Source organism: Xenopus tropicalis, chromosome 3 (genome assembly GCF_000004195.4).
Source record: "Xenopus tropicalis strain Nigerian chromosome 3, UCB_Xtro_10.0, whole genome shotgun sequence".
Taxonomy (NCBI): Eukaryota; Metazoa; Chordata; class Amphibia; order Anura; family Pipidae; genus Xenopus; species Xenopus tropicalis.
Genome location: NC_030679.2, coordinates 45,598,286 through 45,624,484, shown reverse-complemented (window position 1 = coordinate 45,624,484; position 26,199 = coordinate 45,598,286). Strand labels below are relative to the sequence as shown.

The window sequence follows — 26,199 nt, the reverse complement described above, 5'->3', positions numbered from 1 at the left end:
CGCAACTTTCGTAATGGATAGGAAAACTCGCGTTTTTACGCAAAAATCGTATTGGATCCGAAAAATTCGTAAAGAATCCGAAAAAATCGCAAAGTACCGATCATTACGAAAAAAACGCAATCGGACTCCATTCGACCCGTTCGTGGGTAAGTAAATCAGCCCCTTTGTATTCTATTCTAATATACATAATGACCAATCAGACATTACTTTCCTGTGAATTGAGAATTATATATTCTTTCCTTCTCAGGGCAAAGAAATAAAAATGAGCACATTTCTGAAATCCTAAATCCCGTATAAATTATTGAATAGTTTTTTATGAAAGCATTGTAAAAAAAAGAAGTGCTTATGTTTTTGTGGGCTGCCCCTGGCCCACTGGTCTAAGTCTGTTCCTCTGTAGTTATGCCACTGCTCTAGACTTTGCACATATATGAGAATTCCTAAGAACTATATTATTCTGGATATTAATTTGAACAATCTGTTTACAAAGAAGAATAATGATACTAAACACATATGCATTTGTTTATATTCACCTTAAGATGGCTATGATCTGGCCAAAGTTCCTTGAGGATGCAAAATAAGGGCTGTGATTGGCTATTTGGTAGCCCCTATGTTGACTGGCAGCCTTCAGGAGACTTTTTTGTCAGTACACCTGGTTATAATGCAATCTCCAAGCCAGAAATTCAAAAATGGGCAGCTACTTTGAGGCTACTGGGAGCAATGTCAAAGGGAGTGGTGAGCATCATCTACAGATGCACCATGCACTTGGCAACATGGCACATTCAGAAATTTTCAAATATGTCAGATCACGTTTACAGGATTGTCTTTTAAAACAGCTAATGTAAATACTTACTCAAATGGGCAGGACATATTAAAAATAGGCAAAATGTCCTACAGTAACTAAAGCTGGGCATCCATGGCCAGCTTTTGTATCAAAAGAAGATAAGGCAATTAAGGCAGGAGGGGAACATAGGGAACTTCTGATAATAATTCCATAAACAGCACTAGCACTACATTTTTATTCCAGACTTACAATTCATGCCTAAAAACATATACTAAAACTCTTGGTTTAATATAAATGTATGAGATTATTTCATATTGGCTAAATCATCTGAAACCTATACAATGAGGCAAATCTAACAAACTAGCAAAACAATGAAAAGGGCATTGTTGAGAGAAGTAAAACAAATCAAAATCATTTTTATAAATAGTAAAAGAAAAAGGTGAAGCAGGAAGGTGTAGAACCCTTCTGCCAATGGGGCATGCAGCAGTTTTGTGCCAGATTTTGCAGCTGTGTGGCTGGGTGATGAAATGCTTGAGTTATTAACTCTGCAGATATTGGCATTGTCTGCCAAAGCTAATGAAGTACTTTGTTGTATAAAAAGGGCATTGAGTCAAGAGATGAAATAATTTGTTTTTCTCTATATACTGTAGATCCCTAGTAATACATCATTTTCAGTATGCAATGTAGTTTTGGGTGCTAGTCCACAGGTATGATTTTTATGATCTGGAAAAAGTGTGCAACTAAGCTTTATTGGGCATAAAGGCTAGACTTATTTTTTTTGTAGGGGACACCCTTTCAAATCGACAGGGTCAGAAGGCATACAGATAAATAGCAAGGAATTTTGTAGATTTTGTAGTTCTACCTAAACTGTCATTTTTCAACACAGCAATGATACCCTATTGATTTTTACTACAAACATTATGTGGTATTCACCTTCTCTGTCTGATACATGATCTTAGGGACAGTGACTGTTTATGCATAAATGAACTGTGTACAGTGCTGCTTACAATTAGCACAGCTATATAAGAAGATGAAGAAAGTTAATTTAGATGGCTTGAATGCCTCTTTCAAGGTTTATCACAATTTTGGCCCCATTTCATTGAAATATGATGTAAAAGTGGTTCCTTTTTGTAGCACATCGCAGGCTCAGCGCTTGCTACAGATTGGGAAGGATTCATCTGCTCAAGCCCCAGTAGAGTGACTCACAGACAGATATTAATAGAAAGTTTTGGAAAGAAACACAATCTTCTGTTTATTCATATTATGGAAAGCACTCAACGTGCGGGCGACTTTTATATAACATTATAAACAGAATGTTATTCTGGGATTAGACCTAAGCAAAGTAACAATATCTCTGGCAGAACATTGGCGTGCCCTATTCCTCAAGGACTTGTAAACTCTGAAAACAATGAAATTATCCTATACAGAACTGTAATTTTTAAAATGTGAAAAATGTACTCTTCTCGTTGGCCTGAGCTAGATACATGCTTTATATAATTTGCTTTTATAAGTGCTTCCACAAATTCTGGTTCTTGGTCCCATGGGATACTAAATATAATTTTTATTACACTTCCACATCAAAGCTCATTAGGGGGTCATTTGCGAAAGCAAACACAATGTGCAAAGTACAATATCCGACGTGAGTCACCATGTTATTTACCCACAATGAATGCTTTTAGAAAGTTATGCTCATTGCAATATGTTATTTAACAATAATTCTTGCAAAACGCACATTCTTGTATTTGATTGATTTCACAGAGAACTACAAATATTTTAGTTGCATTTTAATTGCCTACCTTTAGTAAACTAGTTAGACACTTAGGGGCAGATTTATCAAAATGTAAGTTTAGAGTTTAATACATAAAAACTCACCCCCATTCTGTTTATTCCTATGGGATTTTTAGAAGTGTGAATAAACGAGTAAAGGTTAAAACTCGCCATTTGATAAATACGCTTCTAAAAATCCCATAGGAATAAATAGAACATGGGTGAGTTTCTATGTATTAAGCTCTAAACTCACATTTTGATAAATCTGCCCCTTAGTTGGTACAGAATTGCAGCATGATAAATTGGTTAAACAATAGGCATTTTTAATACTTGGATTCAATTTGATTTACTTTCTGCTATTCCACTATTAAACTATACTTAATTAATGTGGTTGCCAGTTTTTTAACATATTAATGCCACTACCAAAACCTGCCTCTTTTCCCTTTGTAATATTGCCAAGATATGACCCTTCTTTCAAAAGCAATTGCTATAACACAAATCCAGCCTATTCCTATCCTGCTTATCCTGCAACTTCCTATGGGTGTCCCAGACTTTCTCCCCTGCAATCTATCTTACACTTTGTTGCTAGAATCTTTCTGCTCTTTCATAAGAGGGAACCTGTTCATCCCCTGGTAAAATCGTTGTCATAATCTTTTTGCTAAAACCTTTTCTCTGCGCCTCACTGCATTTCTTCACTTGTCTCCCTGTGCATCTCATTCACTCCTCTCAGAGCCACTATCTATTCCATACCCACTATTATTAAACCATATCTGCTGCTCCTTACCTCTGGAGTTCAAACCTGAATTCCTGCATAGGGAACAATTCTCTGAACCTCTTGAAAATGAAACTCAGAAATGCTTTTTGGAGCCCAAACTTTTGTTCATTTTGCTCTCCTATCTGTGCCTGTATGTTAATTAGCCCCGGTACCATATTTGCCTGTTTTGCCTGTTTTTCTTAAAGAAATTGTTCAGTGTATCAAAAGCAAACTTAGTGAACAGTTATGTTCTGTGTACCCCCTCAAGTCAAATTAGACTAACTATGAGGTTAGAGAGCTGAAAGAAGGAAGAAAAATAGATTTCTTTAAAATGTTTTCCTTGACCAATGTCGATCTTCTGGGCAGACAATGATCCATTTTTATGTTTGTGCCTGAGACTTGATGCAGAAGAAGATGACACAAATAGAATTGGTAAATGTAAAAATGTACATTTCAATTCCTATAGTCTTTCAATCAAAATCAGCTGTATCAGGCATGCTGAGCATTATTCCTCTTATACATTTCTTTCTAACTAGATTACTCTATTTATTCTATTCTAATATACATAATGACTAATCAGGCATTTTCCTTTCCTGTGAATTGAGAATGATATATTCTTTCCTTCTCAGGGCAAAGACATAAAAATGAGCACATTTCTGAAATATTAAATCCTGTATAAATTATTGAATAGTCTTTTATGAAAGCATTGTAAAAAAGAAATGCTTATGTTTCTGTGTGGTGCTAGTCAATACTAGTGGCCAAGGCCCCCTGGGCCACTGGTCTAGGTCTGTCCCTCTTATGCCACTGCTCTAGACTTTGCACATATATGAGAATTATCCATTTTTATGTTTGTGCCTGAAACTTGGCTTCTGAGATGCAGAAGAAGGTGACACAATTAGAATTGGTAAAACTAATTCTTGCAAAATCCCTCACTCTGGATATTTCATACATTTCCAGAAGAAAGAAAAAGAAATGAAAAAGAGCCAACTGACACAGGGAACTTGCACCTAACATGTGTTATGTTTATAACATACCTGCTAAATGACAGTTAATCAGATTGATTTCAACATCCAAACTTTCCACCTAGTTCTAATGCCCTTACTGTATACACCAATTTCTACTGGGTATATTAACAAAAGGTATGGTGGAAGCTAATAAAGCAACCAACTTACCTAGAGATCATTACTTTCCTGCTTATAGAAACCAAATAGATTAGTTCAACACAGTGTGTGCTTCCTTCATATTAGTAGGAACAATTTCTTTCTTTTGCGACAGGGTGGAGTGCAGTGTCCAATATCCTGACCCAGACAATCTCTATAAGAGCATAGGAGAAGAGAGAGCTTTCCCTCAGCTAGTAAACCATTGCATGTCTATGCTACAACTGTTTATAGGGTCAACAGGCTTTAGGGAGAGCTTTATTTGAAATGTGTGCCGTAACAATACCAAAAAGCCTAATAATTCATCTTTAGATGCAATGAGATTGTTCTTTTAAATTTTACTTAATTCATCACATGGTGAAGTACCCATAAATTCACCATCATATCTGTGAATAATTAATGTAAGTTTCATATTGTTGACTGCAAAGCAACTGAAAATATACAGGGCAAATAAGTCTATACTAGCCCTGAGAATTTAATATTTTGTGGGTCTCACAATTACTTGACAGTGACCAGAAAAACTTCCAAATGGCATCCAGGTTCTATGTACAAATGGGGCAGCATAAAGTATTGTTTTCTATTTTTGCCTTGGTTATTTATCTCTATGCCTTTACTATAATTGCAGAAAAACTGTGCAAAGATATTCTTTAATAAGAATAATAATCTGCCTGCCAAGCATGAAAAGTTGCACAGCACTGCACTAAAAAGAAGAAATTCTCAAGCATGCCAAATGAATGGATTTTTGCTCGCTTTGGGCACCAATGTATCACCAGCTTTATTTCAAATGGAGAGAGTACAAACAGTGAATACATTCCCATAATCTCTTATGCTTTTCTCTATTTTATGGAAACTAAACACAGTACAATTAGTCTCACATTGATGCCAATTTAAACTCCCACGATGCACTGATGAACTCTTTATAGTGTAAAACCACAATTTGTTGCTGGCATTTAAACCTCTACTTGCTGTAACCAATGCAAGGGCTCTTTGGCCTATAGCATAACACAGGAGGGAAGGTGTGGAAACTCTCAAAAAGGTATCACCATTACATTTTGTCTCTCTTTTGGGAATCAATATGTAGATAATGTCAAACTCACAACTTATAGTTGTTAAACACAGCTCCTTGTATCCCATGCCTTAATTAAATATCTTTTTGTAAACTGGAGATGTATTTTTAGTCATGCTCTTCTGTTTGATTTCCTGACACGAGACACTGCATTCAGTACAGAACGATAGTCTATACTGGTCAAAAGGCATCGTTGGTCTTTTGCATTCACTTAATAAGATAATTAGGATTTGGGTCTTATGTACTGGTTCTTCATCCAATCTAAAGGCAGTGTTTGCATCATCACCTTGCACAGCGTAGGTATGCTTTTGTAAAACAAACAAAAAAAATTGAAAAATTTTGGTCTAATCAAGCAAATATTGGCCTCATGTTGTGGAACATGTCACCTAGCATCTCTTAACATCCTTTGGCTGGTGGGAAATGGAAAAGATCGAACAGCTAGGAGCACTGTTGTTTGTCAATGTTGTGAAGGTTTTGTCTTGATTGGGATAATTATTTCTTGATAGAGTGCGATGACTTTTTCCTTGTTATTTGTTTGTTCTGTTTCAGTATGTGTTGACAAAATAAATGTTTGTTTCTGTTTAGTCAGTTGCTAAATGCCAGCTGTGAGATGACATTAATATGCTCTTGGTAATGAATCTACAGTATGTCAGCCACATAATGCCAAAAACAGCAAAGCATGCTAAATTATTTAGAAAATCTGTGGGGGCTGAATAGATCACAAAATGGTAAAGGAATAAAAAGCCTTAATGCTTAATTTTGTTGGTGTGGGAAAACCTTTCAACACATAGGGGCTGATTTACTTACCCACGAACGGGTCGAATGGAGTCCGATTGCGTTTTTTTCGTAATGATCGGTACTTTGCGATTTTTTCGTATGTTTTGCGATTTTTTCGGATTCTTTACGAATTTTTCGGATCCAATACGATTTTTGCGTAAAAACGCGAGTTTTCCTATCCATTACGAAAGTTGCGTAAAAAGTTGCGCATTTTGCGTAGCGTTAAAACTTACGCGAAAAGTTGCGCATTTTTCGTAGCGTTAAGTTTTAACGCTACGAAAAATGCGCAACTTTTCGCGTAAGTTTTAACGCTACGCAAAATGCGCAACTTTTTACGCAACTTTCGTAATGGATACGAAAAACTCGCGTTTTTACGCAAAAATCGTATTGGATCCGAAAAATTCGTACAGAATCCGAAAAAATCGCAAAACATACGAAAAAGTCGCAAAATATTCGTTTTCAAGTCGGAACTTTTCCAATTCGGGTCGGATTCGTGGGTTAGTAAATCAGCCCCTTATTGTGGCAAACTGGAAGAGGCACAAAATGACATCTGCTTTAATGTTTCTGTCAGAATTATCACAATATTTATCACTGTACACAGACAATACAGCATAAAAAATACAACATAAGAACACATTCAACCAAACTGACATCAAGAACAAGAAAGATAAACACAAATAGGGACGCACAGAATTCATCCAAACACAAGGAGGGGTTCAAATATAAAAGGCTGTAACTTTAGGCAGAACTACTCATGCCAACTTTGTCTATTCTTTATTTTCTGTGTTTTTGGATGGTGTGCCCTTCTGTTAAGTCTCTCAACAACCTGGAATTTTAACACAAGGGACATTGTCCTAACAACCAGAAACCAGACTATTGTTTTTTAAATTGATTACGTTGACTCTATTATTCAGTTCACTGCCTGGTTGCTAGCGGGTTTCTAGATATAAAATGGCAAACAACAGAACTGCATAAAATAAAATAATTCAAAAACTATCACACTATTTGCAAATTGTCTTGGAATACTTCTGGTATTTTTAAGGTGAACGTCACATTTTTAGACTTGGCCAGTTATATAAAATTCTACTATTCCTACTAATTTACTGCATAGCACCCATTATGCTAAAAAAATATTGCTCAAAGGACTAGAAATAAGGAAATTGTTGAATGCTCTACCCATTGATGGTGTAGTACAATTACTGTCTGTTTTGAATATGTTTTCAATCAGGTCTTTTGTATAAGATTCATAGTTGGCCAAAATATTAAAATGATGGGTCGAGGGCATCCCAACACTCTGAGGTAAAACACAGATTATATGGAACAATCCTAAAACTTGCTTTCAGATACAATTGGAGCTGGTTTTCTGACTGAATTTCCTATGGTACTAATGCTCTGCATGATTTTCACATGTCCCCTCCTTTGATGAAGCCTCTTCTGTATTGTCAGCAGACTCCTGTGGAGACAGAGAACCACTAAGATAAATAAACATGATGTAGAAATATACATGCAATTATGTGTATGGTTGGTAGGCATACAGTACCTATGATTGCTTAATGGGTTCCATAAAGGAACAAAGTAATGCAGATGGAGCATGAGATACTGGAAATGACTTGATTCAAGCATCGTTTTTTGGTGCAGTTATCCTGCCTATCCATGTGAGTGTCAACTAAGGCATTATAGATTTCCTTCTAGCACCTAAACAGCACTTTATCCTGTATCTCTGACATTTCATTTCTATTGGCAAGCAAATATTCCATGGTAATTTCAGTCTATAGCTCTAAGCTGTTTCCCTGACAAGAAAGAGCAATAGTCACTGAAAATTGCTGTGCTGTCAGAAAGGTTTATTGGACATAGACACCTCATAACTCTGCCTGGAAGTCTCCTGCAATGCAAAGCAGTGATCGGAGCACAGTCAAAGCTTTGCCAAAACCTGCATAGTTGTACAGAAGACACCATTGGCTTATCCCAGCAGGCCTATGAGGAGCCCAATAGCTACAGCTTTGCAAGGACAAGTTGGGAAGGTGCATTATGCCAGCTCATGTGCTTAACCCTGTGTCATGATGGCAGAATATCTCTAATCTGTACAAAAGAGACAATGGAAGTCTTGATCTTAATCTTAATGTTCGTACTTTGGTGAAATGAATTTACATATATTTATTCTCCTATATCGATGGGAGCTGTCATATTGTTCGCCTTGGCAAATGGGAGTGTTACACTTCTTAAAGTTTGAGTTTCTAGATATTCCGACAAAAGAAACAAACAATATTGCAGCACCCAGTCGTACAACCAAATACACCAAGAAACATTTTGTGCCCATCAAAACATACTGTATGTTACCTGTAACCTGACAAAAACCTGATCATTACAGAGACTTTTTTTTTTTACTATAGTTTATTTGTATAAATATAAAATATTCCCCATGGCTGTATAAAGAATTGAGGAGAACACAAACAGTATGACAGTAGTAAGAGGCTCAATGATGGAACAGGCTCAACTAAGACATGAGGTCAGCAAGCCCTGTCTGTCAGACCCTATAGGCTAGCATTAGTTTCACACAAAATGTGTGATTTGGTAATATATGCTTTATAAATAGATGCTAGAACCTTCTGGTATCTGTAATAAAACATTATTATAAATGTGTTTATTTTAGTGCTGGAAACCAGTGCTGCCCCATATGTGCCAAGCAGCAAAAAAGATTTAGGTCAAGATAATATTCCCTAGCTTCATGTATTGAACCAGCTTGCCTAGCAGACCATTACAAGGATGAATACAAATGGGTTTCTATGTAATTGGGTTGTTCTTTTCTAAGATGAGTGAATAATTACAGGAAAATAACTGTTTGCTTCTAACCATGTGTTATATCATCCTATTTTAACAAACTGCCTGTGAGCGTGAAACGCATATCCATACAAATGAAATGTAAAAACTAGGATATTTTAAGCTATGCCCTAATCAACCCTCACCATGCCCAAGTTACTGTAGTATAGTAACATAGTAGGCTAGGCTGAAATGTTCATATTCAACCTTTTCAAATTAAACTGCTAGCTAAGCCAATGGAAGTTGAAATAAACCCATCAGAAGCCTCTCCAATTTGCCCCAGAGGGGAAAGATTTCTTTATGATTCTAAGATGTCTTTACGTAAAGTCAGACTTAAAGCCATGTAATAAAGACATTACCAATGAAAACGTTGAATCTCTTTGGGTAGAAATTTCAGTAGGGCTGAAGGTCACAAAGAAAATGATCATTGGTGTATGCTATAAACCACCCCGTATAGATGAGGGGGATGAGGCCCAGCTATTGTTGCAAATGGAGGAGGCTTCAAAACTGGGTCAAGTTGTTGTTATGGGGGACTTTAATTATCCGGACATTGACTGGAGTAATGGGGTGGCTAAGTCAGAAAAAGCTAGTAGGTTTGTAAATATGCTAAATGACAACTTTTTATTTCAGGCGGTTCAAGAACCCACTAGGAATGACGCTATTTTGGACCTGGTGATTTCTAATAATAATGAACTCATCTCTAACATTTGTGTGGGTGAGCATTTGGGGAACAGTGATCACAACATGGTCTCCTTTGAGATAATGCTGCAGAGACAGCGCTATAAGGGAGTAACTAATACGCTTAATTTTAGATGTGCAGACTTTGCCAGTATAAGGGCATCTCTGCAATGTGTCAACTGGGAAAGGCTTTTCATGGGGTTAGACACAGAAGGAAAATGGAACATCTTTAAAACATTGCTTTGTAGGTATACACAACAGTATATCCCCCTTGTAAGCAAGGAGAGGCATCGCAAAGCAAAACCTTTATGGCTGAATAAAAGTGTTATTGTCGAGGTTGGTAAGAAAAAACGTGCTTTTAGGGCATTCAAGTTAGCTGGGACAGCAGAAACTTTCATCAGGTACAAGGAAGCAAATAAAGCATGCAAAAAAGCTATCAAGCAAGCTAAAATAGAAATGGAAAGGGATATTGCAGCTAGGAGTAAAAAGAATCCTAAATTATTTTTTAATTATGTGAATAGTAAAAAAATGAAGCAAGAAGGGGTGGGAACTTTATTATCACGGGGGGGTAAGTTGGTTGATGAGAACGGGGAAAAAGCTGAAATTTTGAACTCTTATTTTTCATCTGTCTATACATCTGAGGAGCCAGATAATGAAGGCTTCCCTTGTAATATGCCCAGTTCTAGTAATTTAGCTACTGGCGCATGGGTCACTCGGGAGGAAATTCAAAAGAGACTTGAACATGTAAAGGTAAACAAAGGTCCAGGGCCGGATGGGATTCATCCCAGGGTATTTTATGAGCTGAGCGCTGTGATTGCCAAACCTCTTCACATAATTTTTCAGGATTCATTGAGGTCTGGCATGGTGCCAAGAGACTGGCGGATTGATAACAAGTTGTCTAATGCCAGGCAGTGTCATTCTGTGGCTACTAAAGCAAATAAAGTGCTGTCTTGTATAAAAAAGGGCATTGACTCAAGGGATGAGAACATAATTTTGCCCCTTTATAGGTCCCTGGTAAGGCCTCACCTTGAGTATGCAGTGCAGTTTTGGGCTCCAGTCCTTAAGAAGGATATTAATGAGCTGGAGAAAGTGCAGAGACGTGCAACTAAACTGGTTAAGGGGATGGAAGATTTAAACTATGAGGTGAGACTGTCGAGGTTGGGGTTGTTTTCTCTGGAAAAGAGGCGCTTGCGAGGGGACTTGATTACTCTGTACAAGTACATTAGAGGGGATTATAGGCAGTTGGGGGATGTTCTTTTTTCCCATAAAAACAATAAACGCACCAGAGGTCACCCCTTTAGATTAGAGGAAAGGAGCTTCCATTTGAAGCAGCGTAGGTGGTTTTTCACGGTGAGGGCAGTGAGGTTATGGAATGCCCTTCCTAGTGATGTGGTAATGGCAGAGTCTGTTAATGCCTTTAAGAGGGGCCTGGATGAGTTCTTGATCAATCAGAATAACCAAGGCTATTGTGATACTAATATCTACAGTTAGTATTAGTGGTTGTATTTATAGTTTATGTATGTGAGTGTATAGATTGGTAGGTGTGGGTTGGGTGTGCTGGGTTTACTTGGATGGGTTGAACTTGATGGACACTGGTCTTTTTTCAACCCTATGTAACTATGTAACTATATTTACCATGATAAACTTCCTTTCTTGTTAACTGTATGTCCTTATGTCTGCTGAAAGGATCTACTGGTGAATAAAGAATAAAAGATTTTATTGTATGGTCCCCTTATATAGGTTACCATCTTCCCCCTTTAGGAGAGGACATTTGTTAAATACACATACTGCAAGTTTTATGCATGACTGCACACAAATCCTTGATCCATGCATCTAACTTGCAGCATGTGTATTTAACAAATGTCCTCTTCTAAAGGGGGAAGATGGTAATCCCACCTTATATATGTATACATAGTGATCACATCTGCCTTTAGGCTCCTTTACTCATAACTGAGACCTTATGCATATGCTTTATCAGGGTAGTTGCTCTTTTCTGGACTCTCTGTTTCATTAATATTCTGTTTGAGTAATGGAGACCAGAACTCCACTACATAACCTAGAGGGGTTGCTACTGGTAAAACATGAGAATATCTTCAAATATAGAAAACGTTCAGTCAAAATATCATATTATAAATATATACAGACCCCATAGTATGTTGTTTCCCCTTGTTTCTGGGGGCTATATCCTGCTCTCATGGGCCTTTAGATTAAGCTATGTATACTCCCTGCTAATAGAAATGTTGTTCTGGGGTCTCACCGGTGCTTTGTAGTAGAGAAGAATAACACTCTCCTGCAGTGAAACAATGTATTTAATGCTCCTGGTACTGCCTTGCAACATTGTTGAAAACCTAGAGTCCTAGGTTTGATTCCAGCCAGGATATTTTCTGCAGGGAGTCTTCCCACATACCAAAAAACATTCAGGAAAGTAAATTGACTCATATCAAGCTTTGGGCCACAGAAACTTGAAAGCTGTACTTCCACTGAACACTTTCAAGTAATTTCAAGTGCTAACATTTTTGAATTGAAGGTTTGTAAGTTGCGTAAGTCTTACGTGTAGATTGGCTTCTTCTCCTGTATTTGGAAGCGACTTCTGTGGTGTATGAAATGCCTAAGAAAGCAATTAATTGAAATTACATTTTATGGTTACAGAGGCATAAATGAGTTATAAAAGGCAAAAGACTTCAGAAAATAAAAAGTTTTGGTTGCATGATGTAGCAAGTAGAAGTTGCAGTTAAAATGGTTTACTTAGATCATTGATCCCCAACCAGTGGCTTGTGAGCAATATGTTTCTCATCAACCCATAGAATGCTGCTTCTAGTGGCATCAAAATTCCTCACTTAGAGGCAAGTTTTGGTTGCATAAAAACCAGGTGTACTGCCAAACAGAGCCTCTGGCAGGCTCCCAGTCCACATATGAGCTACCAATAGCCAATCACAGCCCTTTTTGCATCCTTGTGTTGCTCCCTTTTTTTGTGTTTAAGGGTACCTCATGGCTAAAAAAAGTTGGGGACTTCTGAATTAGATTATGGATCCAGTTGAGATTAGAGACATAGGTGTATATAACTACAAAGCTGGTGGAGGTGTCTTGATCAACCTACTTGCTATTTTACTGTTAATAATGAATTTTTTTGTAGATTGTGACCTCACCTTCTTTGCTTGCTGAACCTCTTCAGTGGATTTAGAACGACTCTTCACAGTATGCTTCTGCGGGGAGGAAGACTGCATGAAAATAGAGCAGAAAGCTGAATAATACAGCCCACATGAAAGAAGCTGTAAAGATAAGTACTTTTGTTGAAAAATTAATTACTATATTTTGATATTACTTTGCTATGTATTTTGGTCTCAGGAACACATTCTTTTCTATGCAGATTTATATATATATATCACCAGCAAAGCAGATAAAGAATTATGTAGTAAGTTGGGCAAGGTTTGCATTGATTCAGGAACTCATGCTAGCCAACTAGATGTTTGCCTTCAGTTTTCTAAATGCAGTAGACCACTGAAAGCTAACTGCTATGGATAACTGGACCTGGATAAACATCACCCTTCACATATTTCCTTACTCTTTAGTCGACAAATTTGGTCATGGCTGTCAATTTAAAAAGAAGTAAACATAATAAATAAAAAGTACAAACAAGAGGTCCAAAAAACTGCACGTGACCTTCCTGAGACACAGTTATGTTGTAGAATAACTTATAAGCAAGCATAACATTAAGAAGTGAAAAGGGGTAAATGTAGGAATAGACAAAGATAAGTAGTCTGACGCCATAACAGCTAAGCGATCTCTGCCCTCTCCATCATCCAGTGACCCAGCTGAATAAAGGTTTTTTTTCTTGTTAAAGTGGACATATGTATGTTGATTACTTGGCAATGTCAGTAGCTATTGTAGCTACAGTCAAAGCTCAAGTGAAAGGTATACAATTGCACATTAGATTATACTCAAGCCAGAACAAGGGTGCTGATGGGAAGTGTGAAGCTGGTGATGATAAATGATGTTTCCCGTGATTTTTCATGAGCAAAAAAACAACATTCCTTGGCAGGAAGTTTTCTTCATATTATTATGTAATAATATGAAATAAAACTTACTGCCAAGGAATGCTAGCAACCTCAAATCAGTTTCATGCCTCTGAATAGAAAAAGCCAAGTTAGGGTTTATACACAAAATATTTATGTTTGGGACAATAAGAGCTTTGACCAAATCTAATTTTTCCTCATATTTTTCCACAACAAACATATAAGAACATGTGCTGAATACACTGGAGCTACAGACCAGAGGTCTATTTCTAGATACAAGTGAGCTCCCACACATAGCATTTATTATAAGAGAGCAAGATGGCTATTATTTAGAATATATGATGTATATTTTCCTAAGGATGCACAGTTTATTTTGAGATATGTTTTTAAGCATTAAACAATATACCTATTTCCAGCAGCTTGGATCAGCTGCTTTGCTTACTTGCTCAATGTTTAATATATTATGGGCAAGCATCTGATTTTCAGCATAACTGAATAATGTGGCCTAGGCTACCTAAAATATTGGAGGATTCATTTGCCTGTTCATTCATTTGCTTGACATTTTGACGTATGAAGTTTCTTAACACAATGCATAGTGGATAATGTAATAAAAGGGAAAAGGGCTAATCATCTGTAGCATGAATACAAATATTAAACATTGCACAAAAATGAGAAGTCAACACATTTGAAGTCAACAATATTTATCTCATCTCATAGCCTGTGTGTTTATCCCAGGGAGTATACAGTTAAATAAAGTTTGAGGCCATCTTTGCTACTTAGCATTGTCAACTTCTCTCAGAAAAAATACCAACCTTTATTTTATATGCCTTCCCTATTAATATCCCTTAAACCTTTGGTTAAGGGGACATATGGTATTGATTACAACTATTTGCCTTTGCATTAAACATGTCTAAAAGAAGGAATATGCCTTTAATCAGCAGCTAGGGGGACCTGACAGGGAACTGGACCTTATCTTTCCTTGTGTGAACACAGAGCTTTGATTGGCTACTCACTTCCTATTGTACTTATGGGGTAGGACTATTAGAACATGCCCACAACAGAATAGAACCACAGGGGATTTATAGGAAGATCCAATCAAGGTATAATGGCTTAAAGAAAAAATATACCCCCAAACAATGTCGGTCTCTATAAAAATATATTGCATAAACAAGCTCATATGTAAACCCTGCTTCATCTAAATAAACCATTTTCATAAAAACATACTTTTTTAGTAGTATGTGCTATTGGGTAATCCTAAATAGAAAATTGCCACAAACAAAGCCAAGGCACACATACATGCTAGGCCCCATCAGCCAATTAATGGACAGAGTTCTGCCTTTCTTCCTGTTAGAGCTGCATTATTTCTGGTCATGTGGTCTCTGAGGGAGCACACAGCCCATCACTAAATGGGGGATTAAGGGAAATGAAGTAAAAGGGCAATATTTACTGATATATATATATTCCAGTTTGGTAAGATTCTTTAATAGGTCACTTAACATAATATAAACTATCTGTTGGTTATGTATTCATTCTGGGGGTATAGTTCTTCATTAAGGAAGCACCAAAGTCATAATTTATGCCAAATCCTCCATAAAAGATTCTGCCAACAAGGGTTCAGTTTGGTTTGGGGAAATACAAAGGGTTTGTTGACAGTAGTTTTTAAATTCCCTAAATGTCTCCTTTTAATGTTAAGGGGATTTTTTGGAGAAGACATTGCTTATGCTCTTCTAATAATTTATAGCAACCAGTCAGAGGTTTGCAGGTAAATTATACCTGCTTATAGACTGGTAAGGGTTATATGAACTAGCTCAGACTTTGCCCATGTCATTAAATAACCCAACAGAATATTAATTTGCAGTTACACAAGTACTGCTATATAAATACATACATACATACATAAATAGTAGTACTGGAACCCTAATCAAGTATTTACTTAGCACAAAAACCTATTTTAAATGCTTGCAAAGTTCCATAAATACAAAAACTATATTTTCTGCAGCATGTCATATGCAAAGCTATATCATACATATTCAAGAATACCCTCCAAACATGATGTATGATAAAGCCAACAGATGTACAGTACATGAGGGAGTGAGATTCAAGTATCATTAAATATTTACAGCGAATTACCTCAAGAATCAGCTGGATGGAAATCTTTCATTAAAAAGGCATTAGTTGTCAAATAATGCAAGGTGGATGAAGCTTTCACATTTACATATCACATTAGATAAAACCTTAAATCTCTGTAAATATGTAATGAACATGACAATTGAGGCTTTCTCTTGCACAGTAAGTACAGCAAAGGGTAGCTGTGGTCCATCTTACCTTTGGCTCCATTTCTGCTGTTATAACCTCTCAATAGAACCAATTAAGAAGGTAAGATGGCTGATCCCAAGCAAGTGGTGACCCCGGCAGGAAGATTTGCTTTTCACTGAGAGAAAGGAATGGGAAAAGGGTTGTTGGAGATGTACTGTTCAGCTGAGCAAGAATAATTCAAGTAAATTGAAGTCTATTTATCTTGATCAGTAACCACTTGGCAGCCACAGTTGCCTTAACAGGGAAAAAAGCACACAGCTTGCTGTTTTATCAAATGGCAGGGTGAAACATTCCCAAGCAAGAAAATATAAATCATTATTTTACTGTATATATTTCTAATTTAAAATCCTGAACACGCACAGTAACACTGGGTCATGTTTAATTACAGCTATTTAAAAACAGATTAACATTTCTAGAAAATGCTTATCATTTATTCAGTATCTGCTTACAGAGTATTGTTTTGAATTATATATGAGTGTAATAATTAGTGTTTCCATGTAAAAAGAAAGATAATTTGATTCCAATTTTATGATGTGCTATTTGTAATTCATTATAATGGCGTGGTCATACATTCCAAGCTTCCTTTTTAGATATGAAACAAAGGATGTAGCTTGAAGTCAGTGGGTCTCTATGTAAAGGGATATGCATATGGCTTAGTACCTGCATATGAGATAGAGAGGTGGCTCTACACTGAACTCAGAGTTATTGGGCCCATGTGCATTCTCAGACTTTTCCCCTATTTAGACTGTATTAGATTTGCCCTCTATGCCCATTACATATTGTCTTGTATTGGTATGAATGTATTTATGCATATTGCTGTTTATGGCTGTACATATTAATGCATGAAATCTGCCATTTTGCAATGAGTCATGTAATGTGATCATAGGTGGTATAAGAAGCATTTAATTTATTATATCATAATTGGGTATATATTGTACTGTAGAACCAGGGACCTTGTCAAAACAGCCTATATTCCAAGAACAATCCTGAAAAGAAAACAGTTTGCCTGTGTGAGACCCAGAAAAAAAGAATGATTCCAGGGGTGTATTTAAAGGAATTCAATCATGGGTAAACACAAAAACAGAGTTTTTATATTTAATTTTGAAATTTCACATGGGGCTAGCAATATTCTTCATTTCCCAGGGAGCCACAGCCATGTGACCTGTGCTCTGATAAACTTCAGTCACACTTTACAGCTGAGCTGCAAGTTAGAGTGATATCACCCCACTCCCAGCAGCCGATCAGCAGAACAATGGGAAGGTAGCAAGATAGCAAGATATTAGAATAGCACTCAGTAGTAAGGAATCCAAGTCTGGCTTGGGACTCCTCCAGTTACATGGGAAACAATAGGTTACCTGAAAGCAGTTCTAATGTGTAGTGCTGGCTCCTTCTGAAAGCTCAGAATCAGGCACAATGCAGCGAGATGGCACCTACACACTAATATTACAACTAAAAAAATACATTTGTTGGTTGAAGAATAAAATTTTAAATGGTAGAGTGAATTATTTTCTATGTAAACAGTGTAATTTAGAAATGAAAAGTACCCCATAAAAATCATTACAGTATGCCTGTAAGTTAGTTTGCATGTGAGAGTCTGAATCTGGCTCAGAATGTTAAGGTCCCCATACACGGGCCGATTATAGCTGCCGATTCGGGAGCTTATCGGCCCGTGTATGGGGACCTTAACATTCTTAGGGGCCTGGCCGACCAATATCTGGCATGAAATTGGGCAGATATCAATCGGCCAGGTTAGAAAATCCAGTCGTATCGGGGACCGCATCGGCTCGTTGATGTGGTCCCCAAAACGACTGCCCCATTGCCGCATGTAGAATTCGATCATTTGGCCCCAGGGCCAAACGATTGAATTCGCCTACATGCTTCCCCGATATCGCCCACCCGTAGGTGGGGAAATCGGGTGAAGATCCGCACGCTTGGCGACATCGCCAAGCGAGCGGATCTGCCTGTGTATGGCCAGCTTTAATCACTTTCCCAGAGACTACACTGAGCAGATTCACTATTAGGCCCAAGGCATTTGGGCATTTTTATCACTCTACCCTGTTAGGTAGAACCAAGGTGATTAAACAATCCTTCTCCATTGTTTTTTCTCTCAATGATAGACGGTTGGTTGTTCATGTTGGCGAGTATAACTCTGCACTGTGTTTCAAAGCAATACCTGCCTCCCGGCACAAGTGCTACCCCCAGACACAGTCATGGCTATATTGATGTGGGAAGCAGCTGCCAGAAGAAAAGGGCTTTAATACTGTAAAATATTAACAAAGATTTGATCCATGTGTTATCTAGTTTGATTTGTTTTTCAGATTCTTCCTTTAATAAAGTTTACAAAATATTTTCTGCCCTCCATATGGTGGAATAATGACTTTTCCCATGTAGACCAACCATTACTGAAAATTTGCCAAAGAACACTAAGGGCTACATTCATCAAATCACGAGTTCGAATGGGAAAGGATTAAATACAATAATTTCTGAAGATCACAAATATCACGAAAATGCTTATGAAAAAATCGTATTAGTCACAATAACATCATATTGGCGATCCGAAATTTTCGTACCGAACGATTGTAAACAGTGGGAAAACCTTTCCGACTTTGATCCTTCTGTGCATGATTTTAGAAGCCTCCCATAGGAATCAATGGCACTCTGCAGCTCCAACCCGGCCCAAGGAAAGTCTCCCATAGGGCTCAATGGCACTCTGCAGCTCCAACCCGGCCCAAGGAAAGTCTCCCATAGGGCTCAATGGCACTCTGCAGCTCCAACCCGGCCCAAGGAAAGTCTCCCATAGGGCTCAATGGCACTCTGCAGCTCCAACCTGGCCCAAGGAAAATCTCCCATAGGGCTCAATGGCACTCTGCAGCTCCAACCTGGCCCAAGGAAAGTCTCCCATAGGGCTCAATGGCACTCTGCAGCTCCAACCCGGCCCAAGGAAAGTCTCCCATAGGAATCAATGGCACTCTGCAGCTCCAACCTGGCCCAAGGAAAGTCTCCCATAGGGCTCAATGGCACTCTGCAGCTCCAACCTGGCCCAAGGAAAGTCTCCCATAGGGCTCAATGGCACTCTGCAGCTCCAACCTGGCCCAAGGAAAGTCTCCCATAGGGCTCAATGGCACTCTGCAGCTCCAACCCGGCCCAAGGAAAGTCTCCCATAGGAATCAATGGCACTCTGCAGCTCCAACCTGGCCCAAGGAAAATCACGATACCAAAGCTTGAATGAATCCGAAACTTTCGTACTCTGCGCAACAATACGATTTTGTCGCAAGGTATGAAACTGTCGCTCAAGGTACAAAATTGTCACGCAAAATACGCTTGGATTGCCTTAATAAATGTCCCCTAAATGGCAAAAAGTATGTGAATATCCCTTTAATTATTGGAACCATCAGTAGTGGGCCAGTAGTGCGGCCATCAAGAAAAGTTCCAGCATCTGTAGAGTAAGTCTGGAAAAAGGGTGTGCAGGTGCAGCTTTCCTTCTCGAGTGTCAGTTATGTGAGTCAGGTGACAGTCCAGCTGTGTAATGTGACGTCACTTCCAGAAGTGAAACATGGCATTCAAACAATAAGGCAATACCTAAAGCCCCATGGAAAATCGTGGAAATCACCATGAAGTACCATTTAAGAAGATATTGGGATACTGGGTTAATTATACGTAGACAGGGGTTAAGAAAGGCTTTGCTGGCCTTTTAAGTTGAAAATACAGGTGCCCCTACATCATAACATTCTTGCCAATTCTGTCTTTCCTACTTTTATCAGAATAATAACCCTGTGCACATGTAAGGTCAGTACAAAATGGAAGTGGGAGTGGAAGAATTTGCACAAAGCCCTGACCTCAACCATAATGAACACTGGTGGGATAAATTGGAATCCCAATATAAGGTGGGCCTGATATACGTTCCTAGCCTCTTACATACAAATGGAAGCAAACCCCACCAACCAAATGCCAACATCTAGTGAGAAGCCTTTGAAAAAGCAGAGGTTAAAGGCTGCTATAGCAGCAGAGATAGAACCAACTTCATATTAATACCCTTGGTTTTGGAAAGGGATGCTGGACAGCCAGGTGTGCATGAACATCCGGCCAGACTGTTAAAGTTGTGGTGCGCATTCTAGCGTTTGGATAACAAAATTTTATATTTAGGGGGTGAATATGATAAAAGTTGCTAATAGAAAAATATGCACACTGCAAAAAATGATTCTATTGTGCTAACAATTGTATAATAAAATTTGCCAAATGTTCTTATTTCTATTAATTTTTTTCTTTTATTACTTTACGCCCTTAAGTAATCTGTATGCCAAGAAGCACCTTGGTATATATTGATCATATATGATTTTATACCTTTTTTACAAAAACTTGTGATGAACGAATTTTTTGGGCAGGCATGGATTCACAGCGAATTTCCACATTTCACCATTGGTGAATTGTTTTGTGAAACTTCTGTGAAAATTCGCAGCACAAAGATTCATTGCGCATCAAAAAAAGATGCGGTTGCGTTAAATAGGGCGCGGCGGTGTCAAATTGGGCACGGTCATGGCAAAATGGGCGTGGTCACGGGGAAAAAAGACGTGTTTCACAATTTTTTTTGTTGTTTCACACATTTTGTGGCGAACCGAAACAGGACACTTATCAATAAATGACTTATATGCAATTGGCTTTGTCTCATTAAACAAACATTCTACTTTAAAGATGTGCCTGATGCAAATAAGACATGGCATGGAGATGTAAGGTGTTGTGTAACATAGCTCAGAATGTCACGGTTACATATGGTATGCACATATCGCTTCTGTGTAGATGGAGAAAAATGCTTTTCTAGGCCTGCGAGACCCATGCAGCGATACAATTCTAGACACAATCTGCTGCAGACAATCAATAGAAACTGAAAATGAAAATGTCACATCATAACAGAGAGCATCAAAAGACAGAATTCTTCTTCCTTTCATGGAGCATTCATGTGAGCGTGTACAAGGGGTTAAACCCAGAGTTGGAGGGAAGCTTACAGCATACTAATTGGCAAATTCTTCTTCATCTGCCATCACACTGGAATAACAGCAGGAGAGCCAGGGGTTTCATAAATAATATGCCTGTCTGGAAATCGGAATGACACAAGTCTTGCTAATTTACAGGGATGGATAGGATCCTCAGTGACATGAAAAATTGTGGGAGCAGCGGAGCAGTTTTACTCAGACCACGAGACAGACATATATGAATATACATATATACTCCCACATATACAGAGGCAAAACCACACATGTATGGCACACATCTGCAAAGGCAAAAAGTTTGTGATTTTTGATAGGACACATGCTAAACACTTCTGACACGTCTAACCCTTACTGAGAATGGAGAAGCATAAGCAAGCAAGCCTCTGAAATGTTCACATAAAGACTATTATATTGCCCAGCATGTTGCATTTTATAGCCCCAATACCCTCTGTGTATCAGTCTGTGCATGCATATATGCCTGTAGCCTCCTTACCTGCTAGCACTTCCTGAGCTCCCCAGCCGGCTCTCCTGTGCTCTTTTCTCAGAGATTCCGATGCTCACTACCTCGCAGACAGCTCTCAACTGTCACATGGTTCTTCCTGGCAGCCAACAGAATGGCAGTGATGGGCTTTGCTCCTTTTATCTTAACACCTGCACTGCTGGAAGGGCCTGCAACTCACTTCAAATAATGGGTCACGTTAAAGCTTATAATGGCTAAAGATAATATCATTAATATCATTATATTTAATAATATATGTATGGGACATGGGGTTTTCCAGATAAGGGGTCTTTTCATAATTTGGACCTCCATATCATGTCTACTTAAAAATAACCATTTTTCAACCCAATAGGATTGTTTTGCCCCCAATAAGGGGTAATTATATCTTAGTTGGGATCAAGTAAAAGGTACAATTATTATTACAGAGAAATGTTTTAAAATATTGGATTATTTGATTAAAATGGAGTCTATGGGAGATGACCTTACCATAAGTCAAAGCTTTCTGGATAATGTTTTTTTGGAAAATAGATCCCATACCTGTAATGTGGTTAAATTGGTTATATTAATATATTTATTAAGTCAAAACTATAATTGTCATGGCTGCTGCTTAGCTACTGCTTGCTGGCACCATCTGCACACAAGCTTCAGTCATATGAAAGATAAGACTAGGTTTTTTTTTTATTATTAACCCCTTTTATGCCCCCAATGCAATCATGTGGCAGGACCTGCAAAGACACTGGGTTCAACATAAAAAGGGTTTAACTATAAAGTGAATCTTTAAGCTGATGGAATATGGAATTATATATCATTCAGAGAGCTGGGATTTACATACAGCCTGTGCAAATACATATCTCCAGTCTCTGCAACTCCATAGAATAAAATGCATTCATGTTTATGGTGATATTGCAAATGGATTAGTCATGCAGTTCAAAAGATCATTACACACATTTATCAGTGGACAGCAGGTCATAATGCCATGTTTTTGATGCCATGTACATCTTTAGCTGTTATTCTTCATTTTGTATGCATTAGTGAATTCATAGCATGAAATGTCATATTTGCCTTAAAAAAACGTCATTCTTTCTGGAAGCCTAAGGTAATGTATTTGCCTTCCCCTCTCCATTGATAAAAAATGACCAACATCCCGTTGAGGGGTAGCATAGAAGCAGGGACACTCACATGCTTGTGTTTATGTTATGAATCCATTGGTGTAACATGTGTTGGCAAGGACTAGAGACGAATAGGCCTATTTTCAGCTCCTTGTTTGGTGCCATTTGACACTGAGTGCTTAGGAAAGGCAACTTTTCTTCCTCCTTTTCCCCCTTATTAGGTTGTTCAGTATTAGGGTGTTTCTTTAAAAAAATGATCAGTTGCTACTTTTCTCTTTTCTTTGTTGTCTCATAATCTGTGGATCTACATTTGGTGAGGGGAACCACTAGGGAGAAACATAGCCCACTGATGGAACCTCCCTTGCAGCAGGAGACTCCTGCAAACTGACTAGTTCAACAGTTTTCACAGCATGTTTGGTTTGTTGTTGTTGTTATTTTTCCCAACACACTGTCAATTGGCTGATTTATACCAGTGTAACCCTTTCTTGGCTGTAACAAGCCAACAGCACGACTAGATAGGTCTAGAGCATGGGGTACACGTGACTCAGTCCTTCAGGATGGGCCTTCGCTATGTGGAAGTAACCAAACGGAGCTATGGTGTAGTGAAACTACAACTCACTGTAGCTGTGTGCAGTGCAGAATAACAAATGGGCGCCAGAAGGTTCTTGCAGTTGAACAGTAGAACTGGTTTATTTTCAGCAACAAGTAACTTGCAGGGTTATGCAATATACTCACACATCAGTTAGCATAGCAGTCTCTGAGGACAGCACAGAGAGGGTGCACACCCGCTCCTCCCAACTCCCCTTGAGCCTGGGCAGGATCAGTGCCACCGGTTCAGTTGCTCACTCTGTGGAACAGTCAGCTGGATACCACTCTCCTCAGGCCCCACGGCAACTTTGGATCAGGGTTCAAACTACCTGCCTCCTAGGTCTAAACCGTGCCCCTACACTAAGGCAACAGTGCCTGTCTGGAAGGGTACACTACAGGATCCTTCCACATCCACAATAAAATCAATAAAGGCGCAGGGAGTTGTTTCTTTTTCCAAAATTTATTCCACATTCAATGACATTCCCATTCTCAAGGTTCTTTAGGCCAAATTCTTGTTTGTCATTCTTTTAGGCACAATTGTCAGTAGGAGTTCAAGTAATTACATTTTCCCTCTTCATTAGGTTACACAACGCCTATCCCTCCACCATCACCATTGGGACCTGTCCCTTTCCAGCATTCTGGCAAGATTTTCTCTCACATCCCTGGTCAGGGTCAACCCTCAGTGCCCCTTTGCTCTATGAAAGGGACTTTTTCCTCTTTGTGGAAGATGGCCTGAAGCCCATGGGACCCCTCACCAGCCCTGATCACTTTGATACCTAACCGAGAGGGTGTGTGTCAGGAATGATTCCCTCTACCTCCTAGTTAGGGCAACAACTGTGCATTCTTTCTACCCTTCTAATCTCGTACACCTAATACATGCTATAACATTCCCTAACCTGGACTAATTACCCCTAACTGCCTTTAGCTGAAAATGCAGACTGGTCCCACCTTTGCACACTACGCTTCTTTCACACATTACATAGTTCAAACACTTTAGAATGTACTTATATTTCTACAGTTACACATTCAAAGCTCCTGACATTGGGCCAGATTCAATTCCATGAGAAAATGTTATCTCGGGGTTTATCTCATGAAAACTCAATCGAAGTCGAGGAGGAAATTAGGAATTTTGGACTTTCATCAAATGAAATCAAGACCATTATCTGTTACCTTGTACACAGTTATCTAAATGTATTTTCTGTGTTTTTTCAGTTGCAATTCAGTTATACCTTTATCCTACTCTTTGCTATTTTTCAGACTATGGGAAGGTTTATTTGCATTGTATTAAAAAATCAATGTAAAACATTGCTACCAATGATTTTTTTCATAGCAATGCTTGACTTACACTAGAGATTGGGTAGCCTTAGCAATCCCCAGCAATATCTCTGCCCAAAGCACATTGTAGACTGCACACAAAATTGTGTGTGTAAATATCTAAAAAGTTTATTCCACAGTAAAATTGCGGTTCTTGAAGTTGTTACGACTAACACTGGCACACATGACCTTCCAGATGAAAAGTTTTAATAATCATATCTTTGAAAATGCAACAGGGGCAGCATATGCTGAAAATAGAGGAAAGGAATTGATATCAATTTATCCCAATAACACTTTTCAAAATAATGTAATAGCATCTTAAGTCAAGCATTAAGTTCATAAATGAATTTATGAAGGAAAGATAACAGCCACGCATAGTTTACAATTCTAAATCCTGGAATATTGTACACAGTCAGCCACCATTTGGAAAGTAAAAGGACCCTCCATCATCATTTTTTAGTAATAGATTAAGGGCAAACACTGCCATTTAAACTAGCTGTTCAAGGAATTTTAGGATGTGGAAATGGCAGCATTACATTTAGTAATATTCAGCAAAATGCTATTTTCAATCTGGATGTGGTGAGAGGTCTGTCAATCTGTTTCCCCAGAATACAACTGGCTGTCTTAAAAATAGATCTAAGGCTAAATTTAAAGAACAGGTAGAGCAGGCAGTTCTGTTTAATGGCCAGCAAAATGAAAATGTTTAAAAAAGGGTAAAAAAAGGGACCTTATGAATAATTTGAAAGAAAATGGAAGGTTCATTGGAACATGGGCCAAAGATCAATTTTCCAATGTAGGAGACTTGGACACAGTAGGATAATATTGCAATATGCGTGCATGAATAAACACACTCATACTGCAGTACAATCCAGCTGTGTCCAAGTCTCCTACTTTAGGAAACTGATCTAATCAGAAAAGTAGTACATTAGACGACTGGGCCTCTCTGTGGCGAACCTTTGTTTTTATCAAGGTTCTGAAATGTAACTAACCAGAAAATATCTGAATAAAAAATAATAAAGGCCTTGTCCTAACACAAAAGTAGCTACTGCCATGCAAATTCCTAACAGCCTAGGATCAATCAGTTTGAATGAGATGCAATCTATTGACCAGGATTTTTTTTTCATATTAAGTGACCTATTAAAGAATCTTATCAAACTGGAATATATATATATATTTATCAGTAAATATTTGCCTCTTACATCTTTTCCCCTCAGCCACCATTTTGTGATGGGCTGTGTGCTCCCTCAGAGATCACCTGACAGGAAATAATTCAGCTCTCACTGTAACAGGAAGAAGTGTGGGAGTAAACTGAATTTGTCCATTAATTGGCGCATGTGACCTAACATGAATATATGAATTGCACCGTGATCATAATTCACATAATTCCAGGGGGCGGCCCTTAGTACTTTAAATGGCAATTTTCTATTTAAGATTACCAAATGGCACATACAGGTATAGAACCCGTTATCCAGAATGCTCAGGATCAAGGGTTTTCCGGATAAAGGGTCTATCCGTAATTTGGATCTTCATACCTTACGTCTACTAAAAAATCAATAAAACATTAATTAAACCCAATAG

At 38.2% G+C, this 26,199-nt stretch overlaps 1 long non-coding RNA gene across 1 annotated transcript; it reads right to left on the bottom strand.

Moving 5' to 3' along the window:
- Positions 1-6,833: 6,833 nt before the first annotated feature.
- On the bottom strand, positions 6,834-25,847 carry LOC100491057. The gene is made up of 6 exons (XR_208439.4): positions 25,821-25,847; positions 21,605-21,790; positions 16,136-16,241; positions 12,944-13,015; positions 12,349-12,405; positions 6,834-7,755 (listed from the first exon to the last, which is right to left on the bottom strand). It is a non-coding gene; the product is annotated as an uncharacterized LOC100491057 (long non-coding RNA).
- Between the last annotated feature and the right edge of the window lie 352 nt (positions 25,848-26,199).